This window comes from Paramisgurnus dabryanus, chromosome 6, assembly GCF_030506205.2.
Source record: "Paramisgurnus dabryanus chromosome 6, PD_genome_1.1, whole genome shotgun sequence".
NCBI classification, from domain to species: Eukaryota; Metazoa; Chordata; class Actinopteri; order Cypriniformes; family Cobitidae; genus Paramisgurnus; species Paramisgurnus dabryanus.
Genome location: NC_133342.1, coordinates 22,515,827 through 22,537,579, shown reverse-complemented (window position 1 = coordinate 22,537,579; position 21,753 = coordinate 22,515,827). Strand labels below are relative to the sequence as shown.

The window sequence follows — 21,753 nt, the reverse complement described above, 5'->3', positions numbered from 1 at the left end:
TGGGATTAATACAATATTAATTAAATTTAACAAACTGAAGGAGATATAATGATATATTGTCACAATCCTCTTTGTTCTATTTTTTTCAGTCAAAAATTATATTGAATTATAAAGGCGAATTATGAAATGGTGCGTGAAGTGCTACTGTATACAAATAAAAATTTATTCTCACCAATGACAACTTTTTTTCAGGACCAGGCGCTGGAAACACACCTTGCCATTTACTCCTCTCCAATTCATGCCACGTGCCACAGTGGTTGAGAAAGTGGCTTTTAACACTCTCCATACGGTGTCTCTTACATCAACACCACCAATCAGACCCAGGTAGTTAATCTAAGAGAGAAAAAAAAACATTGTGCATTGGTGTATATTATGTATTCCTAAATCAAGTGTATTTTACCTCCCCCCCACACACAAAAATGCTGTTTTTTAACATTTATTAAAAATGGTAAGTCATATAACAATGGCATACACCCAAGTGTTCAGACCAGTCTACATGTGTAATATTGAAATTTAAGTCATAAATTTAGCCCACCCACAATTCAAATCTAGGCCTGGTTGCTCCCAAACCTCAAAAATGGTGAATAACACCCGAGTTAGTACAAATTACAGTAAATGGAAGTCAACCGATCCGCCACTTTGAAAGCGCAAAAAGCAGATAAATCCAATACAAAAGTAATCTCATGTGTCCTGGTGACATATGGACGTCGTGTGAAGCAAAGCAGTCGATTTTTGCTGGATATTGAACGTTATTTACTACATTATTAGTGTTAAAGGGATAGTTCGGCCAAAAGGCCTTTGTTTATCATCCTGGAGCCGTTAGGATTTCTATGGGGAAGGATAAAACCACGTTTTTTTGGACTTGAAGGACGTGGACCCCGTAACTTAACATTTGATTAACTGAAACATCTAAGACATTTTCTAAAATAACTGAAAATGTGTTAGTCTTAAAAATGATGGACATATGCATCTCGGACGGCTTGAGGTGAGAAAATCTTGGGTTATAATAATAACTTCTGTATTGCTCTACTACTGAAGAATAATGGTAAGTAAATAAATAGCCAAGTTTTATTTTGGGTAAACTATCCCTTTAATTATTTACTTAACATTATTGGGGAGAGTGGGGCAAAGTGAGCCAGTGGGAAAGTTGACCCACCCCCTGTATCTAGGCTATCATACAGATTTGTAGCCATGTGACCACAAATCCAGGTAGCAACCATCATTTCTATTTGACTATGGTAAAGAGAAGCACAAGTAAAAGAGATAAGTATGATTTTTTTACAAAAACAGTTTTTATCCCATCAAAGTAAAATTTATACATGTCAGTTATAATGGCTGTTATGTCAAAGCAGATTTATACAGGTCTAAATATTTATACCATACATATTGGTGTTAGGCTAATGTATAAACCATGTCAATGATTTAGCTAAATATTACTAAACTAGGCAGTTTTTCCCAAAATGGTGGCCGTGGGGCAAAGTGAACCAAATGCTGTGGGGTAAACTGAACCAAAGGTTCAATGTACCCCACCATGATGTTTAGGTAATTTTTTTTTTAAAAAAGAGCAATTAACATTTTTATTATTATTACCCTTTCAAATAGGGCAAAAATAGACAATTTTATTCAAATGACAAATCCTAGGGTTGTAAATGGACATGTAAAAACGTTTCTGGATAATTTTTGCACTTAATAAAGTTACATACCTTCTATGTAAATATCAAAGAACAATTTAAAGGGATAGTTCGGCCAAAAACGATATTAAACCCATGATTTACTCACCCCCAAGCTGTCCGAGTTGCATATGTCCATCGTTTTTCAGACAAACACATTTTCGGATATTTTAGAAAATATTTTATATCTTTCAGTTGATTAAATGTAATGTTATGGGGTCCAGCCATAGTCCACGACCTTCAAGTCCAAAAAAAGTGCATCCATCCTTCACAAACCGGAAGGTAGTTAATTACGTTAATAAAATTTTAAATATGGATATTTCTACAACAACACCCCACGGATTACCCTTTGTTTATTATCCTGGACTGGAGCCGTTTGGATTTAATTTGTGAAGGATGGACGCACTTTTTTTGGACTTGAAGGTCGTGGACTATGGCTGGACCCCGTAACATTACATTTAATCAACTGAAAGATCTAAAATATTTTATAAAATATCCGAAAATGTGTTTGTCTGAAAAACGATGGACATATGCAACTTGGACAGCTTGGGGGTGAGTAAATCATGGGTTTAATATCGTTTTTGGCCGAACTATCCCTTTAACACATTATTTCAATGCATTCTTTGGCACCTTTAAAATTAAATTTAAGAAAAGTGTGAATTTTTAAACCATGTTCGGGTTTAAACAAAAAAAAAGTCAGTGGGTCAGTTTACCCCTTCACTTGGATCAACTTACCCCTCAGCTGGGGCAAGTTGAGCCACAAGAGCACTTTTTTTTGAGAAGCCACCTTTTCAAAGCCCTTTGTTATAAAGGCATTCTTATAATTTCATTTGACAGGAGACATCCTTAATAAAGGTTGATGGTTTTGTTTGACTTCTGTCTCATTTTTTCATGCCGATAAGGCAACATATGTAAAAAATTGGCTCATCTTACCCCTATTAATCGTCCACTTTAAAGGTTTTATACTTTTGCAGAGCAAACCCCTATCTATAACTCACTTACTGGGCTACACGCGGTACACTAGGCGCAATGTAATACGCTCTGTGGCGTCTATGAAGGCAATATCGCATTAACCTTGTGGAGCAATTCTGCCGCGCAGTTTGCAATCATTTTCATGCACTATAACAGAGAGCACCGGATGACGTGACAGACAGCTAGTTGTCCGGTGCGATTCCATTCACACAGTACAGCTTCTCTGTAAATGCGGTCGTGAAATCCGAAAATTTATGGGTGTGAGGTCGGTTATAGAATGCGGTTGTCAAGTTAAATAACCGAACTGCGTGTAAACGCAACCGTCTTAAGGGCTCAAATAAACGCAGCCAAATAAAAGCAGTTAACCAGAAAACTCCGCTCCGTGTGCCTAACAACATGTTTGCTAAATTCACCATAGTGTTTACAGCTTTCTTTCCAGTTGTACAGAGTAAATCTTGGTCAGTTCATTTTCAGATTTGATTCAAATTAAGGCACTGTCGAACACAAACGTTTTCACAGCAGACTAAGAGATTTTGCTCGTACGCTTAAGTAAATTTTTGCGAACACCCTTCTTAATAAAACAAATACGTAAACCCTAACAACTAACATACTGTCACATAACGTTAAATATTTCTGAAAAATTTTATTTCGAAACAATCCGAAAATGTTAAAACCACTTACCTGGAGTACGAGTAGTGTAAAATGGCGCCTTACAGTCAAATGGTCTGCGCTGCCATTGCGTCACTGATCCACCAATAAGAGGACAGATGTGGCCTAGGCGTGGACTGCCAGATACACGCCACACCTGAGTGCCGCAGAATTTTTATTTGAATTATCTTAATTTGTTTTTTACTTTTAATTTCTAGGAATGAATTTAGACTTCAAATATTATACAAATTGTGTTCATTTGTGAGGATAAAACAAACTTTTTGTAAACACATATTATAATGAGCTGGTGAGAACCCGCTAATTTATGGGGTTGGCTTAGAAAAATGCCAAGTGCAACCCAAATGTCATCCAGAACCCGTTGTTTTCTACGGTGTGCCATATCTAAAACAGATGTGTTTCTCATGTATTTTTTGTTATGTGGGCCATATACCTCAAAATGACATGTGAACCAAAAGAACATTCCCGCCATTTCTGAAGCTACGGTAAAACAGATATGGTTACAATTTGGCCCATATATGTTCAGCCATGCCATATCTCAACCAAATGTGACAGCTGAAATCCACATGTGGCCCACATATGCTTGCTATCTGGGTATAGTGGACTATAATATATATATATATATGTGGAATCCACACACACATATATATACATATATAAATATATTAGGCCTTTGATTACATTTCGGCTCAGTCTAATATTTTGATTAGTTTTGGAGCCATGGAATTTACTTGTGCTGTCACTTTAAGACCTACATGTATTGCATGGATCCAATATACTGTTACACATTCATTTTCTTTCTGATTTATCCATTCAACAGACTACATTTACGATAATATTCACAGCATTTTTAAATAATTGTGTGTAAATATGCCCATTCAAGCACAAAGAAACATGAACCCAAAATTAGCGCACTGTCTGAAGCATTTTTGATGTGGGCTTGCCAGGCGCAGCAATCTTTTCTTTCAATCAGGCAATCGGGTAAAACTATTGAAAGTGGGGGCAAGTCACATTATGTATGTTTTTCTCAAATACACACATTGGAAGGCACCCCTAGAAATTCTTATCAGCAAAATATCTTTATAGTATACTCCCATTCATATTTACATTTTTAATACATGACTAACTTGAAACTCTCCGCCATGACTTTATGTTACACAGGAGTACATAAAGGATTATTAGGAACTAGGGCTGTGCAAAAAATCGACTGCGATTATCATGCGCGTGTCATCAGTAAAGCCGGTTCCGTGATTAGAAGTAAATCGCCATCAGCTGCTTTCAGATGGAGCAGCATTTATTACACAGACCCGTAGTTCACCGAGAAGCTAGGCAAAATCGCATAGAAAATCGGAATCGATTTTCCTCGATTATGAACCCGATTTTGCCTAGCTTCTCGGTGAACTACGGGTCTGTTTAATAAATGCCGCTCCATCTGAAAGCAGCTGATGGCGATTTAATACTAATCACGGAACCGGCTTTACTGATGACACGCGCATGATAATCGCAGTCGATTTTTTGCACAGCCCTATTAGGAACACCTGTTCAATTTCTCATTAATGCAATTTTCTACTCAACATATCATATGGCAGTTGCTTCAATGCATTTAGGGGTGTGGTCCTGGTGAAGACAATCTCCTGAACTCCAAACTGAATGTCAGAATGGAAAAAAAGGTGATTTAAGCAATTTTGAGCGTGGCATGGTTGTTGGTGCCAGACGGGCTGGTCTGAGTATTTCACAATCTGCTCAGTTACTGGGATTTTAACGCACAACCATTTCTAGGGTTTACAAAGAATGGTGTTAAAAGGGAAAAACATCCAGTATGCTGCAGTCCTGTGGGCGAAAATGCCTTGTTGATGCTAGAGGTCAGAGGAGAATGGGCCGAATGATTCAAGCTGATAGAAAAGCAACTTTGACTGAATTAACCACTCGTTACAACCGAGGTATGCAGCAAAGCATTTGTGAAGCCACAACACGCACAACCTTGAGAATAAAGTATAAAGTTCTGATGTGCGTATGTGTGTATATATATATATATATATATATATATATATATATGCACAGCAAAATCACCAGTGTTAAATTTTCAGGGACGGTGTTAAATACACAGTGTTGATGCTGTTTTAACACTATCTGGTAATAAAATAACACTGCCATTGCTAGGCCAGTGTTATATTCACGGCAGTGTCAGTGTAAAACAAGGGTGTTATCAGATTTCACTCTGAGCGGTGTAAATCAAGCCACGCCTCCACTAAACATATCCTGTCAGGGATTTTACCGCCATTTTCTTTCACAGGAGGACTGAAGAGATCAGGTAAATCAGTCTCATAATATTCACATGGTTTAGCTAAATTAAACTGTTATTTCTCTGTCTGACTCTACGCAGCCATATGCCAAAAAACCTAAATAAGATATTTTTCCCATTTTATTTCCCCTTTGTTCGTTATTTTGTTCAGTTTAATCAGAGCTACCTTGTGTTACGTTGTTCCCTTGTTAGTTTAGTATAAAGTTAAACTGCTAGCTAAAAGTTTAAAACCAAGAAGGATAATATTAACAGGAGATATGAACGAAAGAATTGAACCATGATAAAACGCGACATGCACTACAAATTGAAGGTATGAAATTAAGTTAAATGAAAGCTCGTTTATTCACCATATGATGCTTGTTATGAGGTAATCATATAGGCTAGATACCATGAGTTAACGAGGTCGTTTACATGCACGTGAGTGCACGGATATCGGTTAATTATTCAAATTACTGAAAAACACGGAGAAAACCGCAACCGCATCGTCATGTGTTTTTCTAAGATGTATGCAAACAGGGGAAATATCGCCAAACCAACAATTAATTTGACCAAAACCTCACAATATATCATCATTTGTATGCACAGATTGGATGCATTGTGTGTTGTAAGCTTTTCGTGGCGCTAGATGTCAGACAGATGCAAATGGCAAATACATACGAAAGTGTAAAACGTGTATGGCGAACATTTTTTTTCTGTCATTATAGATGCACTGAGTGCTTCAAATCATTCAGAAGAGATGCTGTTTTTAGGGCAGTTTATTAAAGAAGACCTGACATGGATGACTTCCAATGAGAAACGACTGCTAATACTTATATAAATTCATTACAGAAGGTAAGTTTATATATTTATACATATAAATCATTTTATTTGACATAACTGAAGTTAACCAATCTTTTTAGTATATGTAGTTTTGTACATATTATTATTATTATTATTATTATTAATCTGGAAAGAAACTCACATGACCTGCTGCCAACTTTAATAAAAATATATTATCTTCTCATACATCGTTTTGCTATTGATGTCATATTAAATAGCAATCAAATTGATAACTATTTTGAAAATGTATAAATGAAGATTCATATTGTCTTGAGTGCTGTTTTTAATATAAAAAGAATGTTGAGTTTTCAGAGTCTTTATTGTCATTTTTTGTGATAGGACCCTACCAGACTATATTTGAATACGGCATACCCATGAATTCTGGAACTGTTATTCCTTAACCCAGTTTGGAGGATAAGAGCTTACCAACTAGTTTTGTGAGTACACACAGTACATTTGTACTGTACACTGTCTCTAACATGATTTATTATACTGAGATGATTTTGATTCAAATAACGGTTAAAACTGCACCCTTTTTGGTATTTTCTTGACTCTTTTTGTCTTTGAAAATCTGCAGAAATATGCTGAGGTGATGTATTGCAAAATAGCCAACATACAACAATATGGATGACCCTCTGTCTGGTCAACAGGAGTTTAAATATGGTAAGTGTACATGGGTTTGCTGCTTTTACGGTTTTAAAGTTTAACTGTATACTCATGGTGTTTAAATTCTGTTTTGCTAGGACGGGACAGTGATGTGGCAGCTCTTCCCTGGCTCATTCATCTCTTACCTTCATTTGTGAAAGGAAGAAAGACTGGAGAGGGTCAATGTGCAACTGAAGCTACTGATTGTGCTGTGTAAGTTTTTTAGTATTTTGTTCTAGTTATTTATTCAGCAGTTAGTTTGGTTGCATTGTTCACCCCATTTAAATACATACAAGTTCATAAATACACATCAAATACATTCATCAAATACACTCTTTTAAAACACTTAGGTGATGAGCATCAATCCATGCTTTGGGGTGGATGAATCAGCACAGCCCTGCCTGCACTGCGTTGGGAACAGAAGTTGCATCCAGAATTTTTGCATCGTTCTGGACCAAAAAGCCATTCCCTCCATGATGAAGACCACTGATGCAGCCTTCCACTACATCATGAGTAAAACAACTACAGAACTAAATACCAGGTTGGAACGTATTTAAGAAAAATGAAACGTCTTTTGAATTGAAATGTCTGTTTTGTTATGGAAAAATCTTTAGTATTGTGAAGGATAAGCATTTCTGCCTGCCAGTAAGGTAATTGCAGTGTATTTTAATGTTCAAGTTTTGAGTAGGGTGGCTAATTTTTTTTAAACTCTCATTTGATATATTAAAGACCTTATAATAAGTGGTTTTCATGTCACTGCGCTGTGGTATAAGATAACTTTCATTATTCCATACTGTATTCTGTTTCTAATTGTAGCTGAGGTATTTAAATAAGCAGTGTTAAATGCAAAGTGTTGTGTGTATCAATGTAAATATTAAATGTGATGTACTTTAATAAAAAGAGGTTTTGCAATATTTCTTGTCATTTGTCTTTTATAGAAACAACCCATTATTAACAAAAGTGGCTATTAATCAGTATTTTAACACTTAACATTGTTGAATTCACATTACACTGGTGTTGACCTTAAATTAGGAGTGTTAATTTTTAACACTGTATTTCTGTGCCAACACCAGTGTAGTGTGGAAACAACAATGAATAGTGTTGAACAAAGTGTAAAATTTAACAATATTGAGTGTTAAATTAACATATAATGAGTGTTGTTAAATTAACACTACACTTTTGACTAAATTAACACAGTGTAGTGTGGACACATATACACACTTTTCCAGTGTTAAATTTGACACCCTGGGTGTTATTTTAACACCAGTGATTTTGCTGTGTGCCATTGTTATCTGGAAATTTGAAGGATCTGAAGAGATTTGGTATGGAAGAATGATCTCTGATCTCTTGTCAGGTGTTCTTCAAACTCATCACACATGAAACGAGAAGATGCAAAGCTATTATCTTGGCTGAAGGATTTGAATGAAAATATTGAATTAAAGGGTGTCATTAATTGTGTCCACTGTGCTGGAAAACACATGTATTTCATAATGAGATTTTCATATGACGTTTATAGTAATGAGGGGATATGCTTTTTTCCCAAACAATTTGAAATGGTAGATGCTGTATATTTTATAAAATATAGCCTATATACATTTGGTAATTTGGTATTTGTTAATCGATCTTTTAGTAGAAAAATCACAAAACTTGAACCATTCATCAAAGTAAAAGAATTACAGAAGGCATAGGATAACATTACTGATGAATTTCTGAGGAATTAAATTGACCCTGTGCCAGAAAGATGTGCTGCTGCAACTGCTGCAAAAGCTGGATATACCAAATATTAAAGTTAAAAGTGAATAAAAAAGTATGACTCACTTCATCTGATATTTGTTGTGCTCAGAGCAACAATCAATATGAAATTAAATTTTGTTTTAGACGAAAAAAGTTGAATGTTTTCAGATCTGTCAGGGGTTCTAATCCTTTTGGCTATTGCTTTAAATACACACACATTGGCTTGTACTCTAAGGGGAAAACTTCAAATGTCCAATGGGGCATCCTACAGTTTCATTGACTTTATATACCTTTACAAGTGAAGGCCATTCTATTCCGCAATTCCATTTGGTGACATTAATGGTGCAAGAATGACACCCTTAGATTTTATTTTGTTATTTTTAATAAAAGCAAAATGATGAAGATATGCTGCCATAAACACAATAAAAAGGTTTTCATTGAATAAGAAATGTATAAAAGTGTATTTACGTACAATAATCCTATAAATCCTTCACTCATGTCACTCATCTGTGGCTTATTTCCTGCTTAATTTTTATCCCCACTCCCATCCGTAAACAGAGGAGAATCGCCTCAGGCAGATAACTGGTTTATATCAGTATTCAGCGTCTGTGGGAGAATAGAGCTCATCTTCATTCTGTCTCTCAGAGAGCTCTCATTGTCCTGTTGATCCTCAGATCAGCTCCCTCATGCTGGTCTGGAGTCAGTCAGAATCTTACTATTGCTTCGGTTTAGGTCATAACTGTCTCCCGCAGACAGGAGTGACAGCATCCCGAAATAGAAACCAGTCCTGGAGATTCTGCCGTCAATTGGGCAGAAAATAGGAGATGACAGTGGAGGCCGCCCTGCCTGCTGAAATAGATCGGCTCCCCGATGGCTTTAATGTCATTATTACCTCTCAGATGCACTGTGCAAAACGCATCAGCCGGCTTAGAAACGCCACAGTGCGTTACAGAGCAGGTAGTACATGCACACTGCTGCGTGATGGCTTTGACAGGCGAGTCCAGGGAGCCAGATGGTCCTGCCCCGGATTCTAACAATATTAGACTTTGGTCTTTGCATTATTACTCTCTCATTGTATTGGATATGAGTCCCCTAACTTTCCTTTAAGCTGGGGACACACCTAAGGACTTGCTAAAACATTTGAAGACTGGACACAACACACTTAAGGATTGTTTTTATGTGACCGGAGCAGATTTTAATCTTCCCAACGGTCAGACAGTCAGAAAGGAGTAAAAACTTTGCACTACGCAACACATTTAATGGTAGTCACGGCGGGACATTCTGCATTCCCTTCTTGTTTTGTCATGCAAGCAAAATAAAGGTTAAATTGGTAAAGAAATCTAGAGTTAAGAGTGTAATTTATTATTCGCATATTGAAAAGTAAAAAATACTATTTGTGTTGTCTGTCTCTAAATGCAGTTTAAAATTAACCTCCTAAAACCTAATACGTCACATTTTTTGTTGTTTGCACCATAATACTTAATTCTGTGTAACTGGAACCTATTGTACACAAACATGGACAATTACACTGCATGTTCAAAGAGAAACATTTTGTTGTTATATTTATTGGTTCTTCCTAACCCCAAATAGCTGGAAGAAATCTGAAAAGAAGACAAACCAAAGCTCGGGTCTTAGGAGGTTAATGTAATAAAAATTATCAACAAAAATAGCCTACAAAGAGCCTCAATAAACTCGATCATTTAGCAACATTCACAACGCTTTTTAAAAATTGTAAGGGTTTATAAAGCATATGAGCAAAGTGCCTCTATTGTTAACAGACCAGAGAGCTGAATTTACCCAAAAAATGCTTGTTTCTCCTCAATGGAAATATGTAAAACAACATGATAAACATATGTGGACTGGACTGCTGGAGTATGTTCTTTTCTTCGCCATCTGCTTTATTATTGGGGTTTTCCATCTGTTTTATTAAAAAGTTTTTGTTCGCTGTGAGTTTGAAATTGTTTTGTGCTTTTTTACTCACCCATTGGATATTTTCCCATATTTTCAAAGAAGAACCACAAGATATATTATAAGTTTGCTGTGCATATACAGTGGCAAGAAAAAGTATGTGAACCTTTTGGAATTTCATAGTTTTCTGAATTAATTTGTCATAAAATGTGATCTGATCTTCATATAAGTCAATTGACAATCATAATGGGCCCTAATTAAATGATCTAAGCACAATGTCTAAAGCGCACGGCGCACGGTCTAAATGGGTGTGTCTGATGCCGTTTTTGCTAATTAAACGACAGGAAAAATGGTCACACAGTCAAAAAGGGTTGTTCCTATTCTCCTAATGAGTAATGGGAGTATTTTGGGCATAACGTGCAATAAACCAATTAGAGTCTTAGCTCTAATCCCCTTTAAAAGCCAGTTGTGCTGGTGCTATGTCTAATCCCTTTTTAGATGATGGACTTTGTAAACTGAAAAACCAAGCGGAGGAGGAAGATCCCCAGTTGAAGAATAATGTTAAAATGTTTTGTTGTTTTCATTTTTAATGAAACTTTAATTTTTTGTAATAAAACCTTTAAAAGCCTTTTTTTCAATCATAGAAGTACAAATAGCAGGCTTTTAATTGCTGTAAATGTATTGATATCCTACAAAATCATTGTAATCTCATAAAATAATTTGCAAATATCCAAGAAAAGGTTTGTACTCTAATAATACAAACAAGAGATAAAGAATTTACGAACGTGCGGACAGCCAAAGCGTTTCAGCACTCGGACAGCGGTAATTTTTAAAAAGCATTACTAGCATGAAATGTTTCTCATCTCACCATATCCACAGGTACAGAGTCATCATATACAATAAATCCATAGGGTAACATTTAAAAAACATTTAAAAAAGATTCAGGTTTAAAGCAAAACATTTATTTGTTTACCAGGCTACAGGTGAAGCAGCTCTTTACACCTTCTAACATTCAATCCTTTAATCTTTCATATTTAAAAGCATTTTTGTGCTCCTGCGCATTCATGTATGTGATAAGCAAACCCGCGTTGTCGTCCCATTTATAGGCGCATATTACTAACGCGCTCTTTAAATAACAAAAAACATATTGCGCCATTGACTTTACACTTTAGACAAGGTTTTAGTTGGTCAATGGCGTAGTCTATTTTAGTTGCCTCAAAAAAGCAACACGCCAACAATGCGCCTGAACACACCTCGTTTTCAGACCAGAACGCCCATGAGCGCAACAATTTGCGCCACATTGCGCCGGGTGTATGACAGAGCCCAATGTGTCTAAAAATAATAACACAAAAAAATCGGATCTTTCATGTCTTTATTAAGAATAACCAAAAAAACTCATAATGCTTGTGGAAAGAGTATGTGAACCCTTGAGTTAATGACCTTAAAAAAACCTAATTGCAGTCAGGTTTTAGCACACCTGCAGTCTCGTTAAGATAATAAGTTTGATGGTGTGGACCACAGCTACATTGACAGATAAAACCCCTCAAACTTTTGGAGTTTGTGTTGCACAAAAAGGACACACTTATGTGAGCCATGCCTTCCAAAAAGAGCTTTTAGGGTAGCTACGATGAAGAAATATTTCAAAGACTTCAGAAATTTGCCAGTCTACAGTTGGAGATGCTACAAATGGACATGCTTTGGGACTGTTGCTACTCTACCAAGAAGTGGGCGCCCGGTCAAAATGACACCAAGAGCACATTGAAGACTCATCAATGAGGTAAAGAAACAACCCCGAATGACAGCCAAAGATTTGTAGACATCACTGGAACTTGCTAACATCTCTGTTCATGAATCTACAATACGTAAAACACTGAACAAGCAGGGTATCCACGGAAGGACATCACAAAGGAAGCCACTGCGTACTAAAAAGAGCACTGCTGCATGCCTGAAGTTTGCAAAAGAGCACATTGACACTCCAGCGGTATTGACAAAATGTTTTGTGGACTGATGAAGCTAAGATTGAACTATTTGAAAAAAACACACAGCGCTACATCTGGTGTTAAAAGAGCATGGCAGATCAATTCTTCAGGATAATGTGAGAATGTCTGTACGTCAGCTGAAACTGTGTAGAAGGTGGGTGATCCAACAGTATGGCGCCTCAAAACAACAGAGCAAGCTCACAACAGAATGGCTTCAGAAAAATAAAATCCACCTTTTGGTTGCCAAGTCAAAGCCCAGACTTCAACCTAATAGAGACGCTATGGATTGACTTGAAGAGGGCCATACACATGAGACGTCCAAAGAATATGACAGAGATAAAACAGTTCTGTCTGGAACATTAGGCAATAATATTTATCTTAAATAAGCTAGGCTTAATCATTTTTTATAAGGACACAAAGGCGTTTAGCATACCTTGCATATTCATTGCACCTGTTGCTCCTCATTGTTTTGCGTTTACCAATAAATAAATAAATTCATTTGTTTTAACAATATTTGCTAAAAAAATACCTTTCTACCTATATGCTACATAATAATAACAACCAAAATACAGCTTACTGAAGGTGGTCATTTATACCTTATTGCGCTATTAAACCACCCAAAATCACAAGAAAAATTGACTCACCATGACAGCCCTGACAACATTATAAATCCACTGAGGTCCTCGCAGACTCAACATGTATACGTACCAAAATTTTTGTCGATTCTCTGCTTGTTTCTGTCTGTGTGCCCTTTGCAGTGCAACAGTGACATCATCGATCGCTGGTGCTGGTCACAAATAATAAACACGTTTAATAAAATCTTTGTGAGAAGGATTGGCAACAAAGACTAGAATGATTTGACAACACACACTTAATGATTTATCTTGTGACTACAAACAAAGACTGGGCACAACTGGAAAAGACTGGGTAGAGCAGTTGATATGACCAAATTACATTCATAATCTTTGCAAAAATCCTTTGCTGTGTCCCCAGCTTTACTCTGTACAGCTTAATACTGTCTAGCTCCAGACGTGGAAAGAATATTTAACAGACTGTAGATCACTGGAAAACAGCCAAATGGTGTTGTTATATATGTGGGACATAATAAAGTAAAAAAGACATAAATCTTGAACATAGCGCTCGACAGCTTGTTAACTATGAACTGTGTGGAAAAGATATATGTGACTTTTGCTTTTGGAAGAAAACATAACAGCATACAGGTTGGGATATTTTGGTGAACTGTTCTTTCAAGGTCCCAAAGTCAAATCACATGATCCTCATGACAAAAATAACTTGTGGAAACAGAACAGCTCCTGTAAGTCGGGCTTTGCCTGAGATCAAAGTGAAATCACACTAGCTGAGGGGTCTTAGGTCTCAGCAAGAGGTTGATGGGCTCCTTAGGAGCTGTGAATGTGAAACTGGCAGGATAGGAAGTCCATGGAGCGCATTGGTGTGATACACACACTCCATCATGGGGGAAAAGAGCTTGTGGCAGAGGGGTACTGGGGTGGGGGCCAAATAATAGAAGATGTGTAACAGATCATCTTAATCTTGAACAAGGACGTTTACGTCATCTTCTTCATATCTCTTCAAACGTAAAAGTAAAAAAAAAATTCAGGTCCCATTTTTACAATGCTATCTCACGTGATTTGGACATATTTTACGAGTTGGCTTATTCATACGACCACATTCGTGCGTTTTGGTACAATTTGCCTTGACCCCTGTGACATTGGGGTTAGGTGCGGGGTTAGACATTTGGTTTCATTGTTGTTGTTTTATTCATGAGAATCGTAAGTTTTTGCACAATTCATTTCCTATGAATTCATATGAATTAGCCAACTTGTAAAATACACTGTAAAAAATTAGCTGTAATTATGCAGCTGGTTGCCAGTAACTTACTGTAGAAGATAAAGACTGAAAATGTTTCATGTTCATTTAACTTTGAACAAACTGTTGACAGTAAATAACATAAATGTAAAATCTACAGTAAGTTACTGGCAGCTAGTTGCTGTAATTTCTTCAGACATTTTTTTACATTTTTTGTACAAATTCTTCTGAGATCAGGCTGGTTTTTCCTGTGTTTTTGAAGCGTTGATTGTTTTTACAGTGTGCAATATAACATGTGTTCATATTTCACGTGTAAAAAACCGTGGTATTTTTCACACAATTTACTTATCGGTATAGCGCTGTTTTCACTGTCCTCAAAACAGGCTGATGTCTTCCTTGTTCTATGAGGTCCCTCCTTCAGAAATACGTAACAAGTTTTTGTTTAATGTGTTGTGATTCGACAGCAGCTTAGCTTAGCAGTGCCGTTTGAGCTTAGCTGGAGACTGATGTATTCCTGTGGGTGGAGTTTAGTCAAAAAACTCTTATTTTGACATCATTCAACCGGAAAGTAGCGGGCTCTAGTCCAAACCGGCCGTTCGCTGTAGGCTTTGAAAGGGGAATTCTGTTTAAGAAAATATATCGCCTGGCAGTGAACTTTGAGCTTTATTATTTTACAGGTATTATTTATGCTGTTATAGCAACATTACACACTAACTAAAGTTTGAAAAATGGGATGAGGAAAAACACGGGTAATAGATATTTTTTAGGCACTGTGGCGACGCAGGAAAATTTGTATGCATTTTTGCTGTTATTCGAATACAATAGCATTTTAAAGTTCTGAAAATGCAAACAGAAATAAAAAATTACGCCATCATCGTTTCCTTGTAAAGTACATAAATGCACATTTTTTTGTGAAAACAGTCATGTTATGTGCATGCGTGCATTTGTGTTACTCAAATTTTATTGATTGATTATATTTATCAAGCTGCATAAGAATCCATACGTGTGCAGCCATATAGTGTTTCTTTACAAAGTAACATTGCCAACTACTGGCCTGGCAAGCACAATACAGCGTTTTTGTTGTTTTCGCGCATCCATGTGAACTAAGACCGTTTTGACAGTTTTTTTTTCAAAAGCGCAAAGTAAAACTTCTGTTTTTCGTACAATCGTTGTTGTGTAAACGTGCCCTTAAAGAAATCACACAGAGCTGGAGGAACCTTCAACTGTGAATGGTTTCCATCCACGCTGCATGTGAAGCTTAAGGCTTTTAAAAGGCATTATGTGTGGGATCATGCCTCTCTAGTCTGGTCTACAGAATTATGTAAGAAGATAAACATATCCCCCACTTGCTTGTAGGATTTTGATGTTGGGATGGAAAGAACCTATTTAGAATTCACAGAGACTGCGAGTGTGGCGCTCCCCTAAATCCACTTTGACAATCCATGAAAATGTGATTTGCAGGCAAAGTCAAATCCTGAATTATTAGCTTGTCCGGTCTAAAATGATGAAGAGAGTGCAAATCATAAAATGAATAATTGATTTTTTTCTTTTTCTTTTTTTTGCTGTTAAACTGGCAAAAGATCTCAGCATTGTTGATGTTAAATATGCAGCAGTGGATGAAAGCACACTCATTATAGCGGTGTTTGTGGGAAACGGGCGGGCAGGACAATAAACGACTGGAGCAAAAAGAGTTCAAGACCCAATGGCCATAGTCTGAACCCTAAAGAATTTAGCTTGCGTGTTTTGGTGTCATCAAATGCCAGTGCTGTCTCTCTCTCTCCTGTCTTTTATATCAGACAACGCCAGATCTAGTTAGGAGCTTCACAGGAAGTAGCCAATGTTTTTACTCCTTTCAATTTGGTTTTTCAAGTAGACAGATTCCTCGTCTTCTCTCTGATTCAAGACGGATCTCTGCGTATGTCTAACAGCTATGCAGGCTGAATGCGGATGCCAATCAAAGAAAGCTCTCTGTGAATGAGATGAGCACATAAAAAATTGCCGACGACAAGATGTCATTAGCATTCCGGCTGTAAAATTGGGAATATAAAAGCAGAGTTCGCTGTAAGACCCTTTTCCGCACCGTATTGATCTGATTTTATTGACCACATGACTCTCAATGGTACTGCATTTCCACAGTCTTGTCACATTCAACCGTTTTGACTCGTATTGATGCCATTGCTTGCAGCAAGTTTACAGAGAGGCTAAACTGCCAAGGAAAAAGAGCTCTCCAACTCTCCGCTTTCCTGAAAGCTTTATCTAATGATCTTTCTCTCCCAAACACACCACTCGCAATCGATATGTTTGTCTGGATTGACAAGAGAGAGCGCGCACCAAGTGCAACAGTTTAGAGGTAGATGCCTCAAAGAGCTCAAGGTCTCTTTGCCATGGCTGACACCGAGGTATACACATGCTTTCATTCTCTGCCGTCTATGGCTTCTGTTGCTCACTGTGTCATCATCAGACCAAGGCAGTTCAGCACAGCGGTACACAATGTCTAAGAACTCACTGCGGTAGACGCCAGGTGACATTGACCTTCTCTTTCTCATACAGACAAAAATACTTAAAGGATTAGTCAATTTTCTTTAAAAAAATCCAGATAATTTACTCACCACCATGTCATCCAAAATGTTGATGTCTTTCTTTGTTCAGTCGAGAAGAAATTATGTTTTTTGAAGAAAACATTCCAGGATTTTTCTCATTTTAATGGACTTTAATAGAACCCAACAGTTAATACTTAACTCAACACTTAACTTTGAGAAAAAAAAAATATGCACTTTAAACCACAACTTATCGTCTATCTCCGGTCCTGAAAAGTGCCAGCGCGACCACACGCAATACGTCATCACGTCAAGAGGTCACAGAGGACGAACGCGAAACTATGCCCCAGTGTTTACAAGTGTGGAGAAAGAGGACCGCTCAGATGTTGTTGTATGTGGAATGATACTTATTAATGTCTTTGTGTCAGTTTATTGTTTAAAATGGTCCACAAATGTGCGTTTCATATATGTAACACGTGACCTCCCTACGTCACTATGCATTTACGTGAGGTCGCGCTGGCGCTTTTCAGGACCGGAGATAGATGAGAAGTTGTGGTTTAAAAGGGCATATTTTTATTTTTATTCTCAAAAATGACAATTGTTTCGCTAGATAAGACCCTTATGCCTCGTTTGGGATCGTTTAGAGTTCTTTGAGACTTTTATTAAAGTCCATTAAAATGAGAAAAATCCTGGAATGTTTTCCTCAAAAAACATAATTTCTTCTCAACTGAACAAAAAAAGACATCAAAATTTTGGATGACATGGTGGTGAGTAAATTATCTGGATTTTTTTTAAGAAAATGGACTAATCCTTTAATATTAGTGGTTATCCTACAGTCCCTCCAGAAAAAAGCGATTATGCGATCGCATGATTCAATGAATAATCAACCAAAGCATATTTATTTTCAAATATTTTTTAAGATGTTTGGGTGCAAAATATGCGGGACTTGCATGATTTCATAATCCCCGCATTTTCGTAGCAAAAAGTCATATATCTTAGCAGAAAGTTGAAAAATGTTGCATTTACTTTATACAAGCGCAGCCATGTCCCCTGTTGCTATGGGAAGTTGGGAACGTTATGAAGTGACATAATTATGCGACGTGAACATCATTGAAAAGCTGCAAACCCCAACTGCAGTTTTTGCAAGTTCCTGCAGTTTTTGCAAGTTCCTGCAATTTCATCGCACAAAATTGCATAAGTATCCCGCATATTCCATCGCATTTTTTAAGAAAACCTGCCGCAAGATCGAGGATTCTCAGCATTTTTCTGGAAGAACTGATCCTACAAAAAGTCTTTACAATGTGTGATTAGTTGCTTTGATATGACATTTTTGTTGTGGTTAGGGGTGTCACGATTCTTCAAATCCTAGATTCGATTACATTTTCAATTCTAAGGTCACGGTTCGATTCAATTCTCAATTTTTTTTCCTTTTTTTTAAAGAACAGACTAGATTTTTATGAAATATAATATCTGACCTTAAACCCGGAGATGCCCTGCCATGTTAAGCCAAAAGTATACAAGGGAAGTCCGTGTATGCGCGCCGTCCGCATGACGTCATTAAGAGGGTCCGCGGCCGGCCGCGCGGACCGTCTGTGTGCAGCCCAAAATTTAAGACCACACGGACAGTGCGCGTACAGTCCGCGTACAATAGCGCATACGCGTGAAAATATTTAGACAGTGCACTCCACTATAAACAATTATACAAAGGAAATAGACATTTGCACACACACTATCGTTTTTCTTCTTTAACTTTTACTTCTTCCAAGAACAGAAAGCTCTGGAGCATGTTTGTTTGATTCCTGTTCTTTGTTGTCTTGTTGTTTGTTCTAAACTGTGTTTGCAATGGTCGATCAGTTACTTTTCTATCCTAATGTTTTAATGTACTGTAAATGTCGCCAAATCAGTGCTGCCCTGACAGTAATAATAGACACTAATAATTTGAATAAGAAATCATTTGTATTGCATATAGTGTCGAACGCGGACATCCGCGTGTAGCCGCAGGGAGTATACCTGAAAAGCTGTGGGGACGCGTGCGCACGCGAGCCAGACGCGGAAAAAAGGTATACCCCGGCCTTTAGTCGTGCTGCCAGTGGAAAAATATGGCCACGAACATACCTGATAAAACGAAACGTCCTGTACTTTCCACCTTAAAAACACGTTTTTTAATGTCAGACGAGATTGTGTGACTATACCCCAATAAGTCATGTTTAAAAGCTGTTTTCATAACTCTTAAGCAACTGAAATAAGTTGTTGTGAAACCTAAATGGATCTCAGTTCAGAGAAACGGCCGGTCCTGTCACATGAAAAGTTTCACATGTGCCTTGGACACGGGTCGGGTATAATATTAGCGGCATCGGGTCTCAGGTAATTTAAAATGAATGGGGTTTTGCCGAACGGACCCGAAAACCCGAACTCTCTCGTGTGTGTGCATCAATGTCCTTTTCAAACCTCTCCTCTGTTTGCCAAGAGTGCTTGCGACATTGTGTGGCTGGCGGTAGGTTAATTTTCATTGAGACAGACATTTCAGTCAATGAACATTTTAAGGGTTACCTGGGTGTCGTCTTCAAACAAATGGAGCAGTTCGTCAAATTGGTTGCGAGACCAGAAGGGTTTCTTTCTGTCTGACTGCTGCGTGCGGGGCTGCAGACTGCACACACGTCGGTGTCGTTTACATTAGGGTCCAGTCGGGTAAAAAAAAAAATGCCGCTGGTTTGGGTCGGACTCAGGTCTAATTTTCTTGGGTTGTCAAAATGCACATCGGGTTCGGGTATAAAGTGATTCGGGTCATTTTGGGTCGGGTACATTTCTTTGGACCCGAGAAGACCTCTGTTCGGATTGAGTTCAACTGAAGGTGGGAGGCGCGTGCTGTTTTTTGTTTTACATGTAAAGAGTGGCTTGCGTGGTGTCTCCTGCATCTGCCATGCTATCTTTTAAATGGCTGTAGCTAGAAAAGTTAGAGGAGGTTGACTCGCAGCACTCAACACGTGTTTTTTTCTGCTTGGCAAGCCGACCGGACGTGACATGGGGGCGTGGCAGCATCAACGATTCCATTTTTTTATTCAAAGTTCGAGGTTGTGACTTAATTTCGATTTCGACTTAAAATTCACCCTTAGTTGGGAATGAAAGTGAGCATATATAAAACAAGAATTAAGAATTTAACAATTTATAAAAGAAATTCAAAGTAAAAAAGTAAACATTTCATTCATCGCAGTTTGATATTTTAGCTCACAACTCTTAGATTATTTTGTTAAATGCTGCTAAGAGCCTTTAAATGCAATATAACGTCATTTTAATAAAGATATGTCATAGAAGAGAGATTTTTTCACTTTAGATTGTAATTTCTATTTCAGGAAAATGTATTCTTTTTAAATCAGTGTCAATAAACAGCAGGTTCCCACACTGACAACTTGCCCCATAGTGTGAAAATAAGTCTCTCTCTAGGGTGTTTAATGAACTGTATCTTCTCCCAGGCCTATAAACGGTGGAACTGCACAAAATCTTTTTTTATTCAGGACTTCAAGGTAGCGTCCAGACCGAAATAGACTTTTTAAAAGAGCTCCACCCTGAGAAATATTCAGTGAAGGAGAAAGTGTGCCAACTAACCCCCAGTCCCCCTTATTCAGATGCAACGTCCAATAAAACACGACAATAATTGCTATGACAACATTACAGCACACAAATAAAGATGAAATCATACTTGATAAACAAATCTTGTGTGCGCCATACTGTCGGTGCCATCAGACAATCTCCCAGTGCGTGTTTACATCGCTCCGTACGACTTCCCGACAAACGGCTCCTCAAAGGCGGCTGACAGTGACCGTTTCCTATCGTTTTTCACATTCATTTTTATTTCTTTCTCCATCTCGGTCTCTTTGCCCCGCAAGCCTCCCACAGCTTGTTAAATCACAACATGTCACGCTGCTTGATTGCAACAGTCAAGATCTAACATATGCCACCTGTGGGTGTGCTTTAAAGCCTGTAAATTATATTAAGCCTATAAAAAAGATCAGCTATCACAGGCCCGTGATGGACTGAAATAATTACGGCGGGTCTCGCTTTGACTGTAAAGCTCACATAAGACAAAGAGGCAGAGGGGAAGAATGATCGAATAAAAATGTGTGCGTACCCTAAGGAGACGGCGTCCGTGATTCATTGTTCCAGCCCCCCGTAAGGAGACAGACGCTGCTTGTCGCGCTACCATAAACAATGGCTATTATATCATACAAGCTATTATAGCATAAAATATGTAGAAACTGACACAGATTTGTTGAACGTCTTAAACTGTCCTGTATGCGCATGCGCCATGGTCAATTCTGTCTAACTGAGAGCGATTCATACAGGAGTAATTTTAGTTACAAATCACTGCTCGCTCTCTCTCTCTCTCTCTCTCTCTCTCTCTGTCTCTCTCTCTCTCTGAGGTGTGAGTGTTCCAGTGGTGACATGATTTAAGGGTCAGTTCAGCTAATTAACTCTCAAACCACAGATTTTATTACCCACAATGCTGCTGGCCTGATCAGTGTCTCACATTCACACGTGTAGCCTGGACGGCCATTGCGGAGGTGTGCTGGTCACTAAAAGATACAAGTATATCTTCTGTATGTTAAGCAGTTTTACAGTTTAACACACCTTAGCTTATATGAATTGGCATCTTCTCGCAAAAACATTTATTTTTCCGTAGACATTTCTGTACGTTA

At 37.7% G+C, this 21,753-nt stretch overlaps 1 long non-coding RNA gene across 1 annotated transcript; it reads left to right on the top strand.

The window, feature by feature from the left end:
• Positions 1–6,317: 6,317 nt before the first annotated feature.
• On the top strand, positions 6,318–7,200 carry LOC135764250 (uncharacterized). The gene is made up of 4 exons (XR_010539805.2): positions 6,318–6,441; positions 6,769–6,866; positions 7,007–7,092; positions 7,173–7,200. It is a non-coding gene; the product is annotated as an uncharacterized lncRNA (long non-coding RNA).
• The last annotated feature ends 14,553 nt before the right edge of the window (positions 7,201–21,753 follow it).